The following is a 22,551-nucleotide window of genomic DNA, read 5'->3' as shown; positions in this document are numbered from 1 at the left end:
GCCCCTCCCCACTGGCCCAGAGAGCAGAGACAGGGAGGAGTAGAACTGCAGGGTCAAAGGTAGCTGTATAGCCTTACCCTACGCAACACTAAGGATATCACCATGATACACAATATAGCACAGTACCTATCTTTGATATAGAGAACTCAGACACCCCCTAGTATAGCATTACCAGAGGAGGTAACTGCCATATCAGCGAGGACACAGGAAGGCTGATCACCTGCATGTAGGGAAAAAGAGTGTTCATTGTACTGTATTTACTCCGCTATATCCCATACCTTGCCTACCTGCCATACCTTGCCTACCTGCTAGGGGACACTAGGCAGAAGAGAACTCCTAATCACCTATTGCTATTTCCCACAGAGGCGATGCAGTGCAAGTTATAAGGACGGATACTGCTTTCTGCCAGGTTGCATGATAGATTACTAGACCAGAGAGGAGTCATAGTGAACTGGTATTGCTGATAGGTGGGAATATCTGGAGAGCCGTTGAGGAAGTATGAACCCTGTTAATAGGCCAAAGCTCCGTACCTTGCACTGTAAAGTACCTTAAACTGGCTTACCCCGTATGACCCCCCCACTCCTCGGATCATCACTCCTGGCTCTGTAAGTAGACAGGGATACGCCAATGCAAAGAGGTGACAATTGAGACTGAGCAAGTTGAGACTGATCACATTGTAGGGGTTGCAAACTGTTCCGTAGGCCTGTGGACCGCTGCTGTGGTGATGGTGGCCGAGCAACACAGTGATATCCTATGAGGAAGATATCTGTCCTTATACATAGTGAGCAGACTCAGGGACTATAACTGTAGGGTCAGTACTCACCTCTCACTGAAAACTTATTCAGGGCCCCAACCTGTGCACCAACGAACTACTCGAGTATCTTTTTGGGAATATGCCTACAGATCCGTCCCCCCACTAAGGTTATAACAGTGAGTGCAGCGACTATTACAGTACATTTCTGTTCCCGGGAGTTTTTTTTATATATAACCGGTTCTGAAGTTTTTTGTAGTGCATGCAACTTAAAATTGTATAGAATGGGGGCATATTAGGATATACTCGTTAAGTAATATATATACATATCTGTGGATGTTCCAATACAATTGTTGATTTATAGTTTAGTGAGTGGGTGTGTATTATTGTTCACTAAAAGAAACTTACCTGCATCAAGGGATCCCTGAGAAGGTCGAGGGAGAGGATCTGAAAGACACAGAAGGCACACTCTAGGTAAAATTCGGTATAAAGATTAAGTGTACATAATAACTAAGGGTTTTCCCAAGCTAGCCCCAACTATACCAAAAGCTTGGGTGGAGGCACGCCTTGAACACACGTCCTAGTAACCCCAACCCCCAAGGTAGTAACGAGTAGGGGAGGGTTACAATAAATTTCATGAACTCGCCACAAATTATGTAACATGGAGGAGGTGCCTAGATGGCTAACGACCCTACCGGTGCTAACTATTGCCTCACAAATGGAGCAGATGCCTTCACAAACATTGTCAGGATTTGGGTAAAAATAATCCCACACCCAAAAAGTGGCTTTTATGGTCTTTCGCCCTAGTATAGCATTACCAGAGGAGGTAACTGCCATATCAGCGAGGACACAGGAAGGCTGATCACCTGCATGTAGGGAAAAAGAGTGTTCATTGTACTGTATTTACTGCGCTATATCCCATACCTTGCCTACCTGCCATACCTTGCCTACCTGCTAGGGGACACTAGGCAGAAGAGAACTCCTAATCACCTATTGCTATTTCCCACAGAGGCGATGCAGTGCAAGTTATAAGGACGGATACTGCTTTCTGCCAGGTTGCATGATAGATTACTAGACCAGAGAGGAGTCATAGTGAACTGGTATTGCTGATAGGTGGGAATATCTGGAGAGCCGTTGAGGAAGTATGAACCCTGTTAATAGGCCAAAGCTCCGTACCTTGCACTGTAAAGTACCTTAAACTGGCTTACCCCGTATGACCCCCCCACTCCTCGGATCATCACTCCTGGCTCTGTAAGTAGACAGGGATACGCCAATGCAAAGAGGTGACAATTGAGACTGAGCAAGTTGAGACTGATCACATTGTAGGGGTTGCAAACTGTTCCGGAGGCCTGTGGACCGCTGCTGTGGTGATGGTGGCCGAGCAACACAGTGATATCCTATGAGGAAGATATCTGTCCTTATACATAGTGAGCAGACTCAGGGACTATAACTGTAGGGTCAGTACTCACCTCTCACTGAAAACTTATTCAGGGCCCCAACCTGTGCACCAACGAACTACTCGAGTATCTTTTTGGGAATATGCCTACAGATCCGTCCCCCCACTAAGGTTATAACAGTGAGTGCAGCGACTATTACAGTACATTTCTGTTCCCGGGAGTTTTTTTTATATATAACCGGTTCTGAAGTTTTTTGTAGTGCATGCAACTTAAAATTGTATAGAATGGGGGCATATTAGGATATACTCGTTAAGTAATATATATACATATCTGTGGATGTTCCAATACAATTGTTGATTTATAGTTTAGTGAGTGGGTGTGTATTATTGTTCACTAAAAGAAACTTACCTGCATCAAGGGATCCCTGAGAAGGTCGAGGGAGAGGATCTGAAAGACACAGAAGGCACACTCTAGGTAAAATTCGGTATAAAGATTAAGTGTACATAATAACTAAGGGTTTTCCCAAGCTAGCCCCAACTATACCAAAAGCTTGGGTGGAGGCACGCCTTGAACACACGTCCTAGTAACCCCAACCCCCAAGGTAGTAACGAGTAGGGGAGGGTTACAATAAATTTCATGAACTCGCCACAAATTATGTAACATGGAGGAGGTGCCTAGATGGCTAACGACCCTACCGGTGCTAACTATTGCCTCACAAATGGAGCAGATGCCTTCACAAACATTGTCAGGATTTGGGTAAAAATAATCCCACACCCAAAAAGTGGCTTTTATGGTCTTTCGTCCAGGCATAACATACATAGTAATTGAGGTTGAATAGAGGCAAAATGCCCATCGTGTTCAACCTGTATTAAATTAAGTTGATTATAATGTACCTGCTGAAGTAATGTTTTATGACTAGTTAACAATTATAAATCACGTTACACGCGGATTATCAACGTCAATATTGTAAATGTTATAACCTTGTATATCACTTTCAATCAGAAATTTATCCAATCCTTTTTTAAATGCAGTTACAAAGTCCACCATTACCACCTTCCCTACAGTGAAGAACCCTTTCCTCCGTTGCGTATGGAATTTTCTCTTCTCCAGCCTCAGCGAGTGCCCATGTGTCCTAAACAGAGTACTTTTAATAAATAATTCATCTGATAACTCTCTGTGATGTCCCTTTACATGTTTGAAGATATTAATAATGTCTCCTCTTAGACGCCTCTTTTCCAGTGTATACATATTCAACCTAGTAAGCCTTTCCTCGTAATCCAGTCCCTCTAGCCCTTTAATCAATTTAGTAGCTCGCCTTTGAACCCTTTCGAGTTCACCAATATCTTTAATATACAGTGGTGCCCAAAACTGAACACAATATTCCAGGTGGAACGTACCAATGATTTGTACAGCGGCAGGATTACATCCTCGTCCCTTGTCTCAATTCCCCATGTTATGCACGCTAGCACCTTACTTGCCTTCTTTACTGCGCTTTGACATTGTATACAGTTATTAAGCCTATTATCAATGAGTATCCCCAAATCTTTTTCCAATACTGTTACCCCTAGACTTTCTCCATTTAATATGTAGGAAAAAGTTTGTTTTTAGTCCCGAAATGCATAACCTTGCATTTTTCTATATTGAACCTCATTCTCCATTTAGACGCCCAGATTTCAAGTTTAGATAAATCATTCTGCAGAGACTCCATATCTATTTCCAAATTAATTACCCTTCACAGTTTAGTATCATCTGCAAAGATTTACACTGTGCTTTCCAGGCCTATATCTAGGTCATTGATAAATATGTTGAACAGAAGTCGCCTGAGTACGGACCCTTGTGGTATTCCGCTGACTACTGGGGTCCAGCTTGAGGACTTCCCATTGACCACTACTCTCTGTACTCTGTTATCCAGTCAGTTACTTATCCATGTACAAACAGTTTTTCCTAGGCCAAGCTCCTTTAATTTGATGATCAGTCTCCTGTGAGGCACTGTATCAAAGGCTTTTGCAAAATCTAAGTAGACCACATCCACTGCTTTTTCCTGGTCAAGATTATCGCTCACTTCTTCGTATAAGCTAATTAAGTTAGTTTGACATGATCTGTCCCTTACAAGCCTATGCTGGTTCTTGCTAATAATCTTAGCGGTCTGTAGATACTCCTGTATGCTATCCCTTAGAATTCCTTCCAATATTTCCCCCACTATAGACATCAAACTAACCGGTCTGTAGTTACCCGGATGATTTTTGGATCCCTTTTTAAATAATGGCACTACCTCAGCTATACGCCAATCCTTTGGTACCGTGCCTGACCTAATTGAACTATTGAAAATCAAGTACAGGGGTCTTGCTAGTTGTGACCTAAGCTCCATAAGAACCCTCGGGTGAAGTCCATCAGGACCAGGTGATTTATTCATCTTAATTTTGCTTAGTCTCTCCCGTACTACGTCTTCCCTCAAACAAGTATCTAACCACCAATCATTACTGTCACTATCATTATGCACTACTCCCACCATCAGTTCTTCTCTGGTGAACACTGATGAAAAAAATGTGTTTAGTATTTCCGCTTTTATTCTTTCATCATTATTATTATTATCTTTTATTTATATGGCGCCACAAGTGTTCCGCAGCGCCCAATTATAGAGTACATATGCACATAATCAAAACAGGAAAACAGTGACTTACAGTTGAAGACAATATAGGACAAGCACAGGGCAACTAAGCATAACTACACCAGTAAACATAGAGATAAGTTCCAGGTGGAAAAAAACTGCGGGATCTGGGCAGTTGAGGATTATTAAAGTAAGAAAAGTATAAGCACATGAGGGAAGAGGGCCCTACTCTTGAGAGCTTACATTCTAAGGGGAGGGGTAGACAGACAGGGGTGACACAGATGGGGTACATAGAGAGCATGGAACAGAGGATTAGGTTGAGATTTGGCTAGGTTTGGTAAAGAAATGGGTCTTAAGAGCCCGTTTGAAGTTTTGTAGAGAGGTGGAGAGTCTGAGGGGGAGAGGTAAAGAATTCCAGAGAAAGGGAGCAGCAGGTGAAAAATCTTGGAGATAGGAGTGGGAGGAAGTAATCAGAAGACAGGAGAGTCGGCGTGCATTAGCAGAGCGAAGAGGACGGGTTTATCATTTATCAATACTCCCAATTCATCTTTTATTGGACCTACAGTATGTTCTCCTTTTTTAACCTTTTACTGTTTATGTATTTAAAAAACTTTTTAGGATTTGTTTTACTCTCTATAGCGATTTGCTTTTCATTTTCCATTTTACCTGCTCTTATTGCTTTTTTTCATTTTTTATTACACTCCTTGTAATACTGAAATGACTTCTCCTTTCCATTAGTTTTAAATTCTTTGAAAGCACGCTTCTTTCAAAGCATTTGCCAACGTGCACCAAGACCGCCAGATCATTCCCAGCCCCTCCCAACAATCTATCTACCTGGTCCGCGATGTGCCGTACCCGAGCACCCGGGAGACAACAGACCATACAGCGATCACGATCCCGGTAGCAGATTGCCCTATCTGCCTTCCTGATGATAGAGTCTGCCTGGGTGTCTCTCAAACTTTCATCCCATCTGAGCCCGAGGGGCCACTCCTCCAGTTGCTAGAGGGAACAGTCTCCTCCGGCTCCGTCATTTCCTCGCTATCATCCACCGAATCTTTGTCCAAATGGGCAAATTTGTTCGGGTTTGATAGTTCAGAGATGTTGTGCCTCCCCCTCTTTTTCTTCCTTCTAACAGTGACCCAACTGGCTACCTGATTATCCTCATCTACTGGTGACCCCCCCTGCAACTCCTCCACCCTTCTAAACTTCTAAAACATCTAAACTTTGCTCGACATTATGAATATCCTTCAGTCGCCTAACGGTCTGTTCTAGATCAGTTACCTGGGCTTCCAGGGCAATCGTTTGCACACATCTTTTGCATATGTATTCGCACTGGGCCGGCTGCTCCAGGTGCGCATACATCTTACATGACACGCACTGAGTGAGACTCTCAATCACGGCCCCTCCCATTTGTTTGAAAACTCTAACTCCCTATTACCTTCCGAAGAACAATGCAAAACAATACAAACTATGCAATATGATATTGACTATGACCTAGCTGTGAAGAGAATCAATATTCACAACACAGCAGAAATAGCCAATTCAATCACATACACAAAAAAGTAGATAATCAATACTTATCTGAGTGGGTCCTCTCCTGCATCACCATGCTTCCTCCTTGCAATTGCTCCAGCTCTCTGCACCTCCTTCTCACTTGCTGCCATGCACCCGGCTTCCGTTACCTACTTTGTCCACAGACCTCTCTCACGCAGGCTGATATTCAAAATGTCACTGTTAAAGTATACCAGGATGAGGATATGGGTGTTGCTGGTGCTGAGGAGGAAGTTGGCGATGAGGATTCTGATGGTGATGTGGTTCGTTTTAATCAGGCACCGGGGGAGACACCTGTTGTCCGTGAGATGAATAAGCCCATTGTGATGCCTGGGCAAAATACCAAAAAAGCCACTTCTTCGGTGTGGAAATATTTCTCCACAAATCCGGACAACAGGTGTCAAGCCGTGTGTTGAATCTGTCAATCTGTAATAAGTAGGGGTAAGGATGTTAACCACCTAGGAACATCCTCCCTTATACGTCACCCGCTGTGCATTCATCAGAAGTCAGTGTCAAGTTGTGAAACTTTGGGTAAGAGCATAAGCTGTCCACTTAACCACGGACATGTGGACAAGTGGAACAGGGCACACTAAGGACTATATGACTGTGACAGCCCACTGGGTAGATGTATTGCCTCCCGCAGCACCAACAGCAGCGGCACCAGTAGCAGCATCTTGCAAATGCCAACTCATTACTAGGCAGGCTACGCTATGTATCACCGCTTTCCGTAAGAGGCACACTGCTAACAACCTCTACAGAAACTGAGGGACATCATCGCACAATGGCTTACCCCAATTAGACTCTCCTGGGGATTTGTGATATCGGACAATGCCACCAATATTGTGCGAGCATTACATCTGGGCAAATTCTAGCACGTCTCATGTTTTGCGCATACTATTAATTTGGTGGTGCAGAATTTTTTGAAAAATGACAAAGGCGTGCACAAGATGCTGTCGGTGGCCCGAAAAATTGCAAGCCACTTTCAACATTCAGCCACTGCATGCCGAAGACTGGAGCGCCAGCAAACATGCCTGAACCTGCCCTGCCATCACCTGAAGCAAGAGGTGGTAACGAGGTAGAATTCAATACTCTACATGCTTCAGAGGATGGAGGAGCAGTAAAAGGCCATTCAAGCCTATACATCCACCTACGATATAGGCAAAGGAGGGGGAATGCACCTGACTCAAGCACAATGGAGAATGATTTCCGTCTTGTGCAAGGATCTCCAACCCTTCGAACTTGCCACACGTGAAGTCAGTTCAGACACTGCCAGCTTGAGTCAGGTCATTCCCCTCATCAGGCTTTTGCAAAGTATGTGGGACTTGTGGATGGAGCCCTTCATCCGCTTTGCCAGGATTCACGACATTTTGGCCACCGTGCTCGATCCTAGGTTTAAAGCCTACGTTGTATCTCTCTTTCCAGTAGACACAAGTCTGCAGAGGTTCAAAGACCTGCTTGTGAGAAAATTGTCAAATCTAGCGGAATGTGACCCGTCAACAGCTCCTCATTAATTTTTTTCCTACACTGGGGCTGCAAGGAAAAGGATAAGATTTCCTAGCCCACCCGCTGGTGGTGCTGCAGGGCAGTCTGGAGCGAGTGCTGACATCAGGTCCGGACTGAAGGACCTGCCAACGATTACTGACATGTCTACTGTCACTGTATATGATTATGTCACCATTGAAAGAATGGTGGAGGATTATATGCCCTCCCTCCAGTGTGTACTCTGAAAGAGTGTTTAGTGCAGCCGGTAACCTTGTCAGCGATTAGCATAGGAGGTTACTTCCACAAAATGTGGAGAAGATGATGTTCATCAAAATGAATTATAAATTCCTCCGGGAAGGATGTACACACTGAAAAGGGTGAGGGATCGGAGGATGAGGATGAGGTCGACATCTTGCCTCTGTAGAGCCAGTTTGTGCAAGAAGGTATTGATTGCTTCTTTTTTGATGGGGGCCCAAACAAACCAGTCATTTCAGCCACAGATGTGTGGCAGACCCTGTCGCTGAAATGATTGGTTTGTTAAAGTGTGCATGTCCTGTTTATACAACATAAGGGTGGGTGGGAAGGCCCAAAAACCATTCCATCTTGCACCTCTTTTAATTCTTTGCATCATGTGCTGTTTGGGGACTAGTTTTTTAAAGTGCCATCCTGTCTGATACTGCCGTACAACTCCAGGGGTCATGCCGTTTAAGTCCAGTCCAGTGGTGGTGTCTTGTGCGGCATCAGTCCAGTGGTGGTGTCCTGTGCTGTATATTATTTACTCCAAATAAAAGGGTTATACACATTACTTATATTATTATCCAAATACTTTTTACAGGGTTTGCCCTGTGTGGTGTAGGGGTACGCTCGCCTGTGCTGCATATTATTATAATAGCTCCAAATAAAAGGGTTATTACTATCCATATTAATTTTACAGGCTTTGCCGTGTGCGTGTGTGCGTGTGTGTGTGTGTGTGTGTGTGTGTGTGTGTGGTTTAGGCAGGGCTGCCATCAGAAATTGTGGGGCCCGGGACTGACAAAAAGGCAGGGCACCTCGCCCCCCCCCCAATATATATATATATAATTTGTTTTCATTTTCAAACAGTGTTCGATATTTAGAATTCATATTTAGACTCTAATACTTTATATACACACACACACACACACACACACACACACACACGAGTCTGGTGCAGACTACACTCACTCCTACTTCTGCTTCTCCCCCGAGCTCCCAGCTGCCACCGAACTTAAAAGAGTTCCACTCCAGGCCAGTTCCCCCATCACTCCCCCTCCTAACTGCCAGCTGCTTCCAATGCTCGTCGGAGACGAGAGTGGGGGTCCGCTGCTGCCGCCGCTGCACAGTGGTCACCATGTCGCCCTGCACTGCCACGACGCTGTGTGCCGTGGCCGGCCATCAAGTTCTGCCCCTGGTCTACATGCGCAGGCTGTAGGATTCCGGGGAATTCAGCAGGCTTTCCGGGGCAGCATGAGAATAGCCTCTGGAACGGGAACCTGAGTATCGGTAAGGATGTGCGGCGTACGGTGCCGTCGGAAGACGGGGACGGGCGGCGGCAGGCGAGCGGAGGCACAGTGAGCCCGGGCCCTCTCCTCTCTGTTAGAAAGGACGGGACTGCTGTGCCCACAGCACCCCCCTGATGGCGGGCCTGGGTTTAGGGGTATGCTCTCCTGTGCCATGTATTACATCTGGGCAAATTTCAGCACGTCCCATGTTGTTTGTGTCGCACACTTGTGTAGCTTAGCTTAGTCATACAGCTACCTCATTGCACCTCTTTTTCTTCTTTGCTTGATGTGCTGTTTGGGGCCTAGTTTTTTTTAAGTGCCATCCTGTCTGCAACTGCACTGCCACTTCTAGATAGGCCAGGTGTTTGTGCCGCACACTTGTGTCGCTTAGTTTAGTCATACAGCTACCTCATTGCACCTCTTTTTCTTCTTTGCATGATGTGCTGTTTGAGCCCTAGTTTTTTTAAGTGCCATCCTGTCTGCCATTGCCGTGCCACTCCTAGATGGGTCAGGTGTTTGTGCCGCACACATGTGTCGCTTAGCTTAGCCATCCAGCTACCTAATTGCACCTCATTTTCTTTTTTGCATCATGTGCTGTTTGGGGCTTATTTTTTAAATCTGCCATCCTGTCTGCCACTGCAGTGCCACTCCTAGATGGGCCAGGTGTTTGTGCCGCACACTTGTGTCCCTTAGCTTAGTCATATAGCCACCTCGGTGCAACCCTTTGGCCTAAAACAATATTGTGAGGTGTTTAGAATGGACTGGAAATGAGTGGAAATGAATGTTATTGAGGTTAATAATACTGTAGGGTCAAAATTACCTCCAAATTCTGTGATTTTAGCTGTTTTTATGTTTTTTTCAAAAATCATCCAGATCCAAAACCAAATCGTGAAAGGGTGGTTTTGGCAAAACCAATCCAGATCCAAAACACGAGCATGGAATGGAACCAGAATTAAAACCAAAACACAAAACACAAAAAGTGCCCGCTGCACATCTCTAGTTATTATACAGTTTGTGAGTAGACAATATAAAATGGTTTCCATTGAATAATGTATTTCTGGGCCCTCAGATATGGACATATATATGTTTGTATAGAGGCAGTCTCTCAATTCAAAAACCCAGGCTGTTATATTGTTTTGCCACTTATGACCTGATGAATAGTCATATGCAATTCGGCTGATATTGGCCTGTATTCAGAGGTTGGATGCATTTATGCAGCCGCACCACCAAATCATTGCCATCATAAGTAGTAGGGCAGATTTTCACTAACATTGGTGCAAGATCTCCATCTGAAATTAGCCAGATCTCTGCGTCTACTCCCCTCTAAATAACCTGCAATTCCATCTAAACAGCCACGGAACACTTATTCTTTGTGTGAACACCCAGATGCTGCCCTGTTAAACCCACTAAGTTGCAAATGTAGATGTGACTGAGATGCATAAGACTCTGATATGCACAAAGGGCCTGATTCTGATTAGAGAATAACATAACAAAAGAGCAAGTAGCTGTGTACCTTGGTAAGAACATGTTGCACTGCAGGTAGGACAGATGTAAAGTGCAGAGAGATTTAGATGTGAGAGGGGCGTGTCAAAACTCAAATCTAAATTTGTGTAGAATTAAAGCTGACCTTCATTTTTGGGTGTGTCTGGGTCCCAGTCCTGTTCTAGCTTTTCCTGCTGCCCCCACGTGGCTAATGACAGCCGCGGCAGTGAAGGAGCTAACCCTGTGCTGATGCACAATATTTAAATGTATGTTCAGTGCTAGGTGCAATGTTTAAAATGCATCAACAGCACTATGCTTAAATAGAAAATTTATTTTAAAATAATGGCCCATATTTATCATGCCTTGAAGCGAGAGAGATAAACTGCACAATGTTAAAGTATCAACCAATCAGCCCCTGTCATTTTTCAAACACAGCCTGTAACATGACAGTTAGGAGCTGGTTGGTTGGTACTTTATCACCTTGCAATTTATCACTCTCCAAGGCTTGATAAATCTGGGCCATTGTTCGAACTCCGCGGCCGCGATAATGAGGCTTGTTAACCCCCACTGCTGGGGTTAGGGAGTGGTCAGATGCAAGGAAGCCACTGCAGCCGGGAGCCCAAACCTGGAGCTGCAGGGCTGTGTGTGCCATATGCTGGGGACCGGGAGCTATCTCTTGGTGCACAGTGCTACCAAGGCAGCTGGTAGTGTGTAGGGAGCAGTTCAGCCTGGATGTAATCCCGGGGTGCAGGACTCTGAGGGGAGGGGAGAGGAGAGCCACCATTGGGGGGCCGAGGAAGCTAGCTCCAAGGTGGCATACGCCCAATTGCTACCCAGAAATGGCCATTTACCATACAGCAAGAGACGTCAGAGATCCGTCCAAGCATGCACACAGATGTGTATGTACAATGCTTTCACACTGCATACCTCCCAACTGGGAGAGCCAGTGATCACCACTGCTGCACTCTGCAAAGCAGCTGATGATCACTGAATAGATGCTGTGCACCAGGCATCTATCACTGCAGGGTGTGGAGCCAAGGGCCGCCTTCCGCTCAGAAAACACTGGACACGCCCCCAAAATGATGACAACAGGGATTGGGGCGCTAGGTCCTACCACTCCAACCATAGCTCCACCCCTTTCTGCCCGCGGTCGCACCTCCAGCATGGCATGCTCCGAGTGCATACACTCAAAAGTTGGGAGTTATAACATTGCAGTATGCAAATAAAGCTTGATCAGTATGTATTCAGAGTTTTGTGCAATATCTAGAAAAAGTATTAACACCATTTTTGACATTTTATTATATCCCCTCATGCAATCAAAACTAATTGGTTGGAAAATGTACTGATCAACACAAAATACTCCATAGCATCAAATTTTAAACAAAAACATTTTTTTTTATTCATTTTGATTCACAGATACAGTGCATCCGGAAAGTATTCACAGCGCTTCAATTATTCCACATTTTGTTATGTTACAGGCTTATTCCAAAACGGAAAACATTAATTTTTCCCTCAAAATTCTACACACAATACTCCATAATGACAACGTGAAAAAAGTTTTTTTTGAGATTTTATTAAAAATAAAAAAACTAAGAAATCACATGTACATAAGTATTCACAGCCTTTGCCATAATGCTGAAAATTGAGCTCAGGTGCATCCTGTTTCCACTTATCATCCTTGAGATGGTCCTACAGCTTAATTGGAGTCCACCTGTGGTAAATTCAGTTGATTGGACATGATTTGGAAATGCACACACTTGTCTATATAAGGTCCCACACTTGACAGTGCATGTCTAAGCACAAACCAAGCATGAAGTCAAAGGAATTGTCTGTAGACCTTCGAGATAGGATTGTCTCGAGGCACAAATCTGGGGAAGGGTACAGAAAAATATCTGCTGCTTTGAAGGTCCCAATAAGCACAATGGCCTCCATCATCCGTAAATGGAAAAAGTTCGGAATCACCAGGACTCTTCCTACAGCAGGCCAGCCGTCTAAACTGAGCGATCAGGGGAGAAGGGCCCTGGTCAGGGAGGTGACCAAGAACCCGATGGTCACTCTGTCAGAGCTAAAACATTCCTCTGTGGAGAAAGGATAACCTTCCAGAAGGAAAACCATCTCTGCAGCAATCCACCAAACAGGCCTGTTCAGTCAAGTGGCCAGATGGAAGCCACTTCTTAGTAAAAAAAGCACATGGCAGCGTGCCTGAAGTTTGCAAAATGCACCTGAAGGATTTTCAGACCACGAGAAACAAAATAATCTGGTCTGATGAGATAAAGATTGAACTCATTGGTGTGAATACCAAGTGTCATGTTTGGAGGAAACCAGGCACCACACATCACCAGGCCAATACCATCCCTACAGTGAAGCATGGTGGAGGCAGCATCATGCTGTGGGGATGTTTTTCAGTGGCAAGAACTGGAAGACTAGTCAGGATAGAGAGAAAGATGAGTACAGCAATGTACAGAGACATCCTGGATGAAAACCTGCTCCAGAGCGCTCTTGACCTCAGACTGAGGTGACGGTTAATCTTTCAGCAGGACAACGACCCTAAGCACACAGCCAAGATATCAAAGGAGTGGCTTCAGGACAACTCTGTGACTGTTCTTGAGTGGTGCAGCCAGAGCCCAGACTTGAATACTATTGAACATCTCTGAAGAGATCTGAAAATGGCTGTGCACTGACGCTTCCCATCCAACCTGATGGAGCTTGTGAGGTGCTGCAAAGAGGAATGGGCAAAACTGCCCAAAGATAGGTGTGCCAAGCTTGTGGCATCATATTCAAAAAGACTTGAGGCTGTATCTGCTGCCAAAGGTGCATCAACAAAGTATTGAGCAAAGGCTGTGAATACTTATGTACATGGGATGTTTAGTTTTTATTTTTAATAAATTTGCAAAAATCTCAAAAAAACTTTCTTCACATTGTCATTTTGTGGTATTGTGTGTATAATTTTGAGGGGAAAATTAATCTATTCCATTTTGGAATAATGCTGTAACATAACAAAATGTGGAAAAAGTGAATCGCTGTGAATACTTTCTGAATGCACTGTATAAAGAAAATAGTATATGACAATTTTCCTGTGGGACTGAATATTTTTAAGAGCCACAGCATAATATTGCTGCCCTATGGAAGTCTGTGAGGAATCGATATGTTTTACCGACAGACGGGATGACGGCTGTCAGTATACCGACAGCGGAATCCCATCTGTTAGAATCCCGGCAGCGAGGCATGGAGTCCCTTTGCGGGCTCGCTACGCTACGGGCCCAGTGGCTCACTTCGCTTGCCACAGGTTATATTCCTACTCAGTTGGTGGCAGGGGTGGATTGGGATCGTACACCAGCCTGGGAAATTTATGGAAGCAGCCCTAATTGGGGTGGAGTCTGTTGAGGGGGATGGGATGGGTATGTCAAGAAGGTGGGTCACTCCTCAGAGGTCATGATTCTGAGATAGACACAGTTGGGGCCTCCTTTGCTTTACGCTATGCTAATTTTTACATGTGACTTTATGCATATGCTGCTACAATGCCCTTGCCCTGACATGCCCTGATGTACATGCCCTAATGTACATCCGTATGTCTGAATATACAAGGACTGATGTGAATGGGCAAATATTCTTTGTACAGCGCTGCGGAATATGTGTGCGCTATATAAATAGCTGATGATAATAATAATAATAATAATAATATGCCCACTTTCAGTGTCTACTGACACTGCTGTCATGCCTTTAATCTACTTCTGATTTTATTGATTTTTCATTCTACAAACCCCTTTTTTTAACCTTATATGTTTCAAAGTACAAGGAGAAGGAGCACACACTACATACAGCACAGTACAGGGAGGGAGCACACACTACATACAGCACAGTACAGGGAGGAGGAGCACATACTACATACAGCACAGTACAGGGAGGGAGCACACACTACATACAGCACAGTACAGGGAGGAGGAGCACACACTACATACAGCACAGTACAGGGAGGGAGCACACACTACATACAGCACAGTACAGGGAGGGAGCACATACAAGTAGTGAAACACAGTCACAGAGGACCAGCACAGCGGAACCTGTCCCAGTGGCCAATCCGCCCCTGATTACATACATAGCCACCACATTATTACAAGAATACCACCACATTACACGAATAGCACCACATCACACGTATAGCACTTCATTACATGCATAGCACCGCACTTCATGTATAGCACCGCATTACACAAATAATGTAATTCAAAATAACCTCTCTGAAGGTTCTCTAGGTCCCCTGTTGGTAGAACAGCTTCCCCACTTTTCACAGCTAGCGGCTCCCAGAAGTGCTTGCTAGCCTAACTTCCGGATTGCATTCCAATGAACCGCAAGTACTGGAAGCAGTGTGAGCCAGCCCAGTCTGAGTGTGAATCGGCCTGGCTGAAGGGGATACGGGACCAGTCCATCGGAATCTGTCATGGTGTCCTGGTGTGCCAATCCGCCTCTGTTTGGTTGCGTGGACCCACCAACAGAATGGAAATAACCTGGCGGAGGTCGGGATTCAGTACAGTGTTTTTTCACCAGTTGTCGGTCTCCTGTACGCCAGGATCCTGACAGACAGTATTTTAACTGCATCCCTCTATGAGCCACCTTGTTCTGTAAAGGCTGATTGAGCTATTCATTAAGTTCTATGTTCTGACTAAAGTACTGTACTGCCACATTACTCATGACAACTTGTGCAGGTTTATTATCCAATGTACTTAAGCTTCTCCTAAAATGCCATAGGTTATGTATCCGGAAAAAGTTGTATATACTGCTCATCACTAAAGTTAGTAAAGAAATCCCAGGCGATCCATTAAAAATGACATGATTTAGTTTTCGGTTACAAATAGCAAAACATTGTCTAGATCTCTTGGGTAACACTTGTTTAGTAACTGATAATTGCTTCATTTTTGTTATATTTGAAACACCTGTGGAGAAAAACGGTTTGTGACACCCTCACGTTAGTGAGAAAGAGCTTACAGTAGCTTCAAAATATTTCACTAATTAATCAGTTGGGCATACTTTTTCTTTTTGCAAATGATGCCTAGTAAAAGACAAACTCATAAGCAATAGATAATATTTGTAACATTGTCAGGCACTGAGCCCATCTCTGCACTTCCATACTGCCAAATGGATATAAAGCCTATGTTCTGATTCCCTCTCTTTTCTGAATAACAGCAAGCTAAGGAAACACCCTCTGGGGCTGGTAGTATGGCTCAGGTAACATGGGTGAGGAAAATTTCTCTAGCATGAACCATACAACATCATACTGTTTGCTGTCAGCTAGTGTGAATGTTTGTCTGAATGTTCTGTGCCAGCGAAGTGCATTGGGGAGTAATATGTGGGTTCTACTATAGACTTTCTCTGGTATTACCACAGGATTTCTGAAATACTGTATATCATTAAAATAACGGTACAAGTGGAAGAGAAGACAAGAATCTGGATGAGGACTATGTGAAAAGAATAGGATCTGGATAGTAATAGTTACATGACCATAGCTTGTTAGAAAACGGATAGGTCCTCTGTGTATTTGTACATGCACCATAAAGGACTCATCGGGTAGTGTTGGGAATATACTAAATAAATGTGATAGTGGTGAAAGGGTATTTTTCTCTGGTTCAGGAACAGCTCCAAAAGAATGTGAAAGCTGAAACCTTTAACCGCAGAACTTCCTTTGCAGGGAGAGAAGTAATCTGTTTCCCATTAAACAAAGCTTCCTTAACTCCTAGGATAAAGTATGCAGGCTCTGTTCTGGTGGCTTTTTTCCAAGAAAACATCCCTTCTGACATTTCCAAATTGCAAAGCCTGCATAGGAGTAGTGCCAAGCCTCTGTCGCGGGCCCAGTCTCTTAGTGGAGTCAGTCACCACATTTGTACAATTGGATCTTTTACAGTGGCCCTTACCAATGAAACCCTTATGTTATGTACTAGCACAGATGATGACAAAGCTAGTGGTAAGCTGACCAGGTAAAATTATTTATGTCTGTATATGAAGAACTGGGAAAATGTATTTACACTGTACTTCATGGGTTTCCATGGAATGTTGTTTTCCTGTTTGATGCATAAGAAAACACGGTTTGTCCATGAAATTTACATATCCTTCTTTACTTTAATATTGCTATTATTAATATCTTTATATGTACAGCTTTGGTATAAATCTCGTAGCAGATGGCATGGTTGAATCAGGACCCATACCGTATCTGGTGGCCTCATCTGACACATCATTGTCAAAACCCTACGTGCATAAGTGTGTCTCATAGTTGCCGACTTGTCAGCAGGCTCATCCGAAAGTGTGCAGACAGGTCAGCAATGCAGTAGGGTGTGGCATAGTCAAGTGGGTGGTGTTGCAGACATGACTCCATACTTAGTAGCGGAAATGGCTCTAAATTGCACTCTCCAGTAATGAAAGGGGCTATGCTGCTGAGAATAAAGTAGTATACACAGACAAAAGGGGTGCAGATGCACTATGCGATCATTACATTTCAATGTAATAAAATATAATCTATCACAAGAGGTTGTTGATATTTCATTGGCCAATGATATCGGCCTGCCCACCAATCGTCCAGTTCACCTCTTGTCGAGCTGGTCCCTAACACTATGGGGCCAACATCTGGGACGCAGGGAACCCCAAAACATGATCCAGCAAAGGACTCCTCCAGGGCATCACACTAAATTATAGTGATAATAAAGTAATATAAGGTATAGGTATGTGAAGGTCGCTATTAAGTATTCAAAGGTGAAGAGTATGTGAAAAAAATGTGCATACATGAATAATAGACAAACATGATATAAAAGTGACTGTGTGATGCCCTAAGACAGCCCAGCCAGAACAGTCCGGGGGGCCCCACGTCCAAATGTCAACCCCATATATCAAACATGATGTAGAAGTGACTTTGTATTTAAATGGTGATGCCCTGAGACAGCCCAGCCAGAACAAATCTTAATAATTTTAGAATAAATTGCTAAATCTTTATTGACAATACATCTGATTTTCTTTACCAGCGCTGCCTCTTTTCTTGTTTGTTTTCTACATGTGTATTACGCTTGACTAACCTATATTAGGTAGCAACTTACCCTTTAACAGAAACCCAGTCCTAATTGCGCCCAATCCCAATTCATTGGTAGACTCTTCTTTGTGCAGCACTGTTAAGTGGTTTTATTGATCAACCTGTGGCCTGACAATGTGCCACAGTGGGCCATAGTATAGCTAGTATTAGATGTAAAATCATTGACCAGATACCCGCTTCACAACGGGGGGGGGATCGTGGTAAGAAGTTGTTACAACTTGAAAGTAAGTGATCTGTCAATAAGATACTTTGTCACCTCATGGGTTAAATGAGTCATGTTAAATAATTTGCCACATTGGATTCTGATATACAGCTGATAACAGATTTGTAATATGTACAAGCAGATTTATGCTAACATGAATAACAAAACTTAACGCAACACAATGGTTACATTTTTAAAGGTTTTTAGTGATTGTATGTCTTGTTTTTTGTTATACAGGTTTCTATGACAATGCACTAATTTGCAAGCCTGTCCCTACGCAGCCGGATGACATCATACACCAATGCACCGGTCCGTCCATGTGAGCGAAACAATGGCAGTGGCGGACCAGTGAGTTTAATCAATGCCTGGGGAGGTTTCGAGCGGGTATAAATGTTTGTATTGTTGTTAGACATGTTATGGCTGATGGCGGGCTGCCTGCTACCCGAAACATGTCAGATTAAGTTAATAAAGAAGTCACAGCATTAAGACTCGAGTACCACCTCTATTCATCTGCTATTTAAATTTAAAGCAGTACTTGTATTAATATATTTAGCTAGTCTGAACATGTACTGTATATGTATTTGCACTTTATTTTTTATTTTTGGCACTTTGCACTTCTGACAATGTAATGTGTTTTTATTTGTCTTGGAGGTGTTGGGTCTAATGGATACAATATCTACTCTTACAGTAATTATTTCACTAAGCATGGTGTTTTAATAGAGTTTTTTATGCTTCCAGTTGGTTGCCATGGTCCCCAGAGCCAGATGAGTGACGTCACTACCGGCGCGACGGGGGAGCCGCGACCGGAAGTGCTTGCGGCGGGAAGGCGGCCGGAGGGACCTGGGACTCACTGACGCAAGCAAGGAGGGGGTAAGATCACTGTTTAATTCATGTATTTAATGTCACTTATATTGCACTGCTTTGTCTGAAGAAGGGGAGAAGTCCCCGAAACATCACCTAATAAAGTACACCCTGCGGGGTCTTTATGCACTGTTACTGCTGGTTACAAGTCTCTGAGTGCCGCCCGGTATATGGACTGTATGTGTATCTCGGGGTTGCACCCCACAGGAGGGCACCAGAGCCAGTAATTAGATAGACCGTAGTGCCAGAGCAAATTGATTTCTCTCTTTCTCTCTCTCTCTCTCTATATATATATATATATATATATATATATAGAAAGTCTCTCAGGGGGTGCCTAATCTTACAGTTACTAGTTTGAAACCTTTTTGGGGTGTTAAACATATATAGTGATGATAGAGATAACAAATCTGTACTTTACGGGGGTCATTCCGAGTTGATCGTAGCTGTAGCTGTGCTAAATTTAGCACAGCTATGATCATGAACTCAGACATGCGGGGGGACGCCCAGCACAGGGCCAGTCCGCTCCGCATGTCAGTGCCACCCCCCCCCCCCCACAGAAGTGAAAAGGTATCGCACAGCGGCGATACCTTTGCACTTCAAGAGTTACTTCCGGCCAGCGCAGGTTTAGCATGCTGGCCAGGAGCTACTCTTCGCTCCTAGGCCCGCAGTGGCTGCGTGTGTCGTCACACAGCCGCAGCGGGCCACTCCCCGCACGGTCCGGCCACGCCTGCGTTGGCCGGACCGCGCCCACAAAACGGCGGCCAAACGCCGCCATTTTGCCCCCTCCCGCCCCTCGACCGCCTCTGCCTGTCAATCATGCAGATGCGATCATAGCGCAGTGACAGGTGGCCATGCACCTGCGCACTGCGGCAACAGCGCATGTGCAGTTCTGACCCGATCGCTACGCTGCAAAAAACTTCAGCGTGCGATCGGGTCAGAATGACCCCCTATATCCTGATCATTGAGTACAACTAAATACATTTTTTTTTAAAAATACAACAATTTATTCAAATGTTTTTAAACATTTGTAGCATTAAAACAATACAATTGAGATGGGGGTTCCCCTATCTTGGATTTGCTTTTACAATATGGTTCTTTAGATCATTGCATTTCCTGAAAATACGTGAACAAACACGTTTTATCATCAATGACTTCATCAGGGGTTTTCAAGATCATTTAGGCGGAGCTTCCCTCAACAACTGATCTTTCAATTAGCCTGTTATTTAAGGTTGATACTTTCTGTTTAAGAGCCTTTGTTTATCCAAGTATGAGGAATATTTAGGCTTCATTAGTTGTAAAGAACTACATTAGTTGACTTCAATTTGCAATGGCTGAGAATTAGGGCAAATGTCATTCACAACTTGCAGTATTGATTGTTGGTAAAAAAGAAAAAAAGAAAAAGGTAATCTGCAGTTTATAGCCTCAGGAGTAGATGCAGTCCCGTATGAGATCCTCTCTTCTCCTTTTTAGTGTGTTCCTCTCTCCTGGTCTGAACTGTCCCAGAGTCTGGAATGATAATTGATCATCTTGTAATATATATATATATATATATATATATATATATATATATATATATATATTTATTTTGATGCTATGTGCTCGGCACTCACTCTGATAGAATGATATGTGCTGCGGTGCCCTCCTGGAGGCGAAGACCTCTGAATATAGATGGATGAAGAAGGCGGCACTCAGGCAGACGTGAATTGCAGAAAAAAAGTGGTCAGTTTATTCCGACATGTTTCGGGGTAATCACCCCGTCCTCAGGGTCATCTATATATATATATATATAGTATGCAAAGCCCGGCACTCCTCTGTAGACTAATGTGCCCCGGTGCCCTCAGTACTATTAATGAATGGATTGGAGAAAAATCTGTGGCACTCAGGGTCTTGTAGAGAAACAAGTGTATTAAAACATCACAGCAAGGTACATCTTATATATATACATATATACAGTATATATATATATATATATATATATATATTTATATATATATATATATGTGTGCGTGAGGGAGTGTGTGTGTGTGTGTGTGTGTGTACTTTATGTACTGTATTGTCAGATGTGTCCACATACACTATCTCAATCACCACAACCACTATGTTATGTTGCGGTGTCCCTTACCCTATCTCTGTTCACACATACTCTCTCTCTCTGAGTACCAGCCTCATCATGCTGCCCAATCGGAGTACTGATGAAGCCACCTGCGTTTGGCTTTTTCTCTCCACTCCCAGTCCCACATTAAATAAAAAGAAAGCTGAGATGGAAACTGTGGGTGAAGGCAACACGAGCAGCCTTGGGCCGCATTCTGTACTACAACAAGCTGCATTCACAGAACAAGCACTCTCATTAGCTGACCCGGACCTCTCCGTCCACTGATTGGCCACAATGTGACGGTCTATGTTGTCCTCTGATCGGGGAAGGTTACGCAGAATTCCTACTTAGAGTGACACTGTAGGGAGACAAGCAAGATGTGTGTGTGGCAGTGAGGGGGACCGCAATGTGTGTGGGCCCCTGAGGGATCACCCCACCCCACCTATAATCCGGCCTTGCACCCAAGCATATCAATTAATGAGCACCTGTGGAAGTATCTGACAAGAATTGGCTTACATATGCAAAAATGGGGTGCAAGAGAAATTGGGACAACATTTTATATAAACAATAGGCTTTAATCAACGACACTCAACCATCTGCAGTGCCTGAGTTATGTGACTGACATTTACATTAAAAAAGTCATACATGCTCTGTGACTCACCTAATTACATTTCAAACTATATTTCAGTTAAATACAGGGAATGTTGGTTCTTAAAAGGCCTTATAAAACCTTGCTATTGTAAATACATTAAATGTAAACCTGATTAAGGGTTAAACTACGTGGTCACATAAATGTGGCTCTACTAGTACCTACCAATAGGCTCCAAACACTTTTCAGACAATAGAGAAGGTTCAATGGCGTAGCTACCATAGGTCACGGAGTGCAGCTGCTATGGGGCCCAGAGCTGAGAGAGGCCCACCTTCCCTGTCAAAGTTGTTAGACAGTGGATTACTCTGAAGTCTGTCTCCGTTCCCAGCACTAGAGGTAACTTCACTGCTCTAGTGTTTTCCCTCCTAGTGTTAGCTCAGTGCAGGAGAAAGTGCTTAGTGCACAGTCTGAGAGAGTTTTTCCTGGGAGAGACAAACTGCACTGACATGTAGCTTTCGCTCTCCATAGTGTGTGACCTTGTCTACCCGGCAGCCACACCCTGTGTGTATGCAGCCACATCCTCTGTGTACTGAATCGCTGTACTGCATTACATATATACTGTGAGTTCCTGCTGCTGCAGAACATTTTCTATATATTACAAGCTGTTATCTCTGTTACATGAATAAACCAATCATCCTAGTTAAGTGCCGTTGTGTGGACTAACATCCCTATTCGACACCGCAACACTCTGCCAACAGGTTATGGGCCCAGGACCCCAAGTCGGAAAGGCATTTTAAAACAGAGATTCATGGAGATGCAGCTTAAGCGGGATAAGTTGTGGAAAGTCACAATTGAGCCAGGAGCAACCCAAACCCAGTTGAAGTGGATAGAGCCATCGGGACAATAAGCTTGGCGGTGGAACATCACGTCTACTCCATTATCAGCTG

At 44.0% G+C, this 22,551-nt stretch overlaps 1 long non-coding RNA gene across 2 annotated transcripts in view; it reads left to right on the top strand.

Moving 5' to 3' along the window:
- LOC134886889 (uncharacterized) overlaps positions 1-22,551 on the top strand; it is a 133,371-nt gene that overhangs the window by 95,175 nt on the left and 15,645 nt on the right. For both annotated transcript variants that reach the window (XR_010170983.1, XR_010170978.1), the window contains 2 exons: positions 18,300-18,410; positions 18,801-18,932. This is a non-coding gene — a long non-coding RNA (uncharacterized LOC134886889). The remainder of the gene's footprint in view (positions 1-18,299; positions 18,411-18,800; positions 18,933-22,551) is intronic.

This window comes from Pseudophryne corroboree, chromosome 1 (genome assembly GCF_028390025.1).
Source record: "Pseudophryne corroboree isolate aPseCor3 chromosome 1, aPseCor3.hap2, whole genome shotgun sequence".
Taxonomy (NCBI): domain Eukaryota; kingdom Metazoa; phylum Chordata; class Amphibia; order Anura; family Myobatrachidae; genus Pseudophryne; species Pseudophryne corroboree.
Note: the sequence above shows the minus strand (reverse complement) of the source record. Positions and strands in the feature narration are given on the sequence as shown.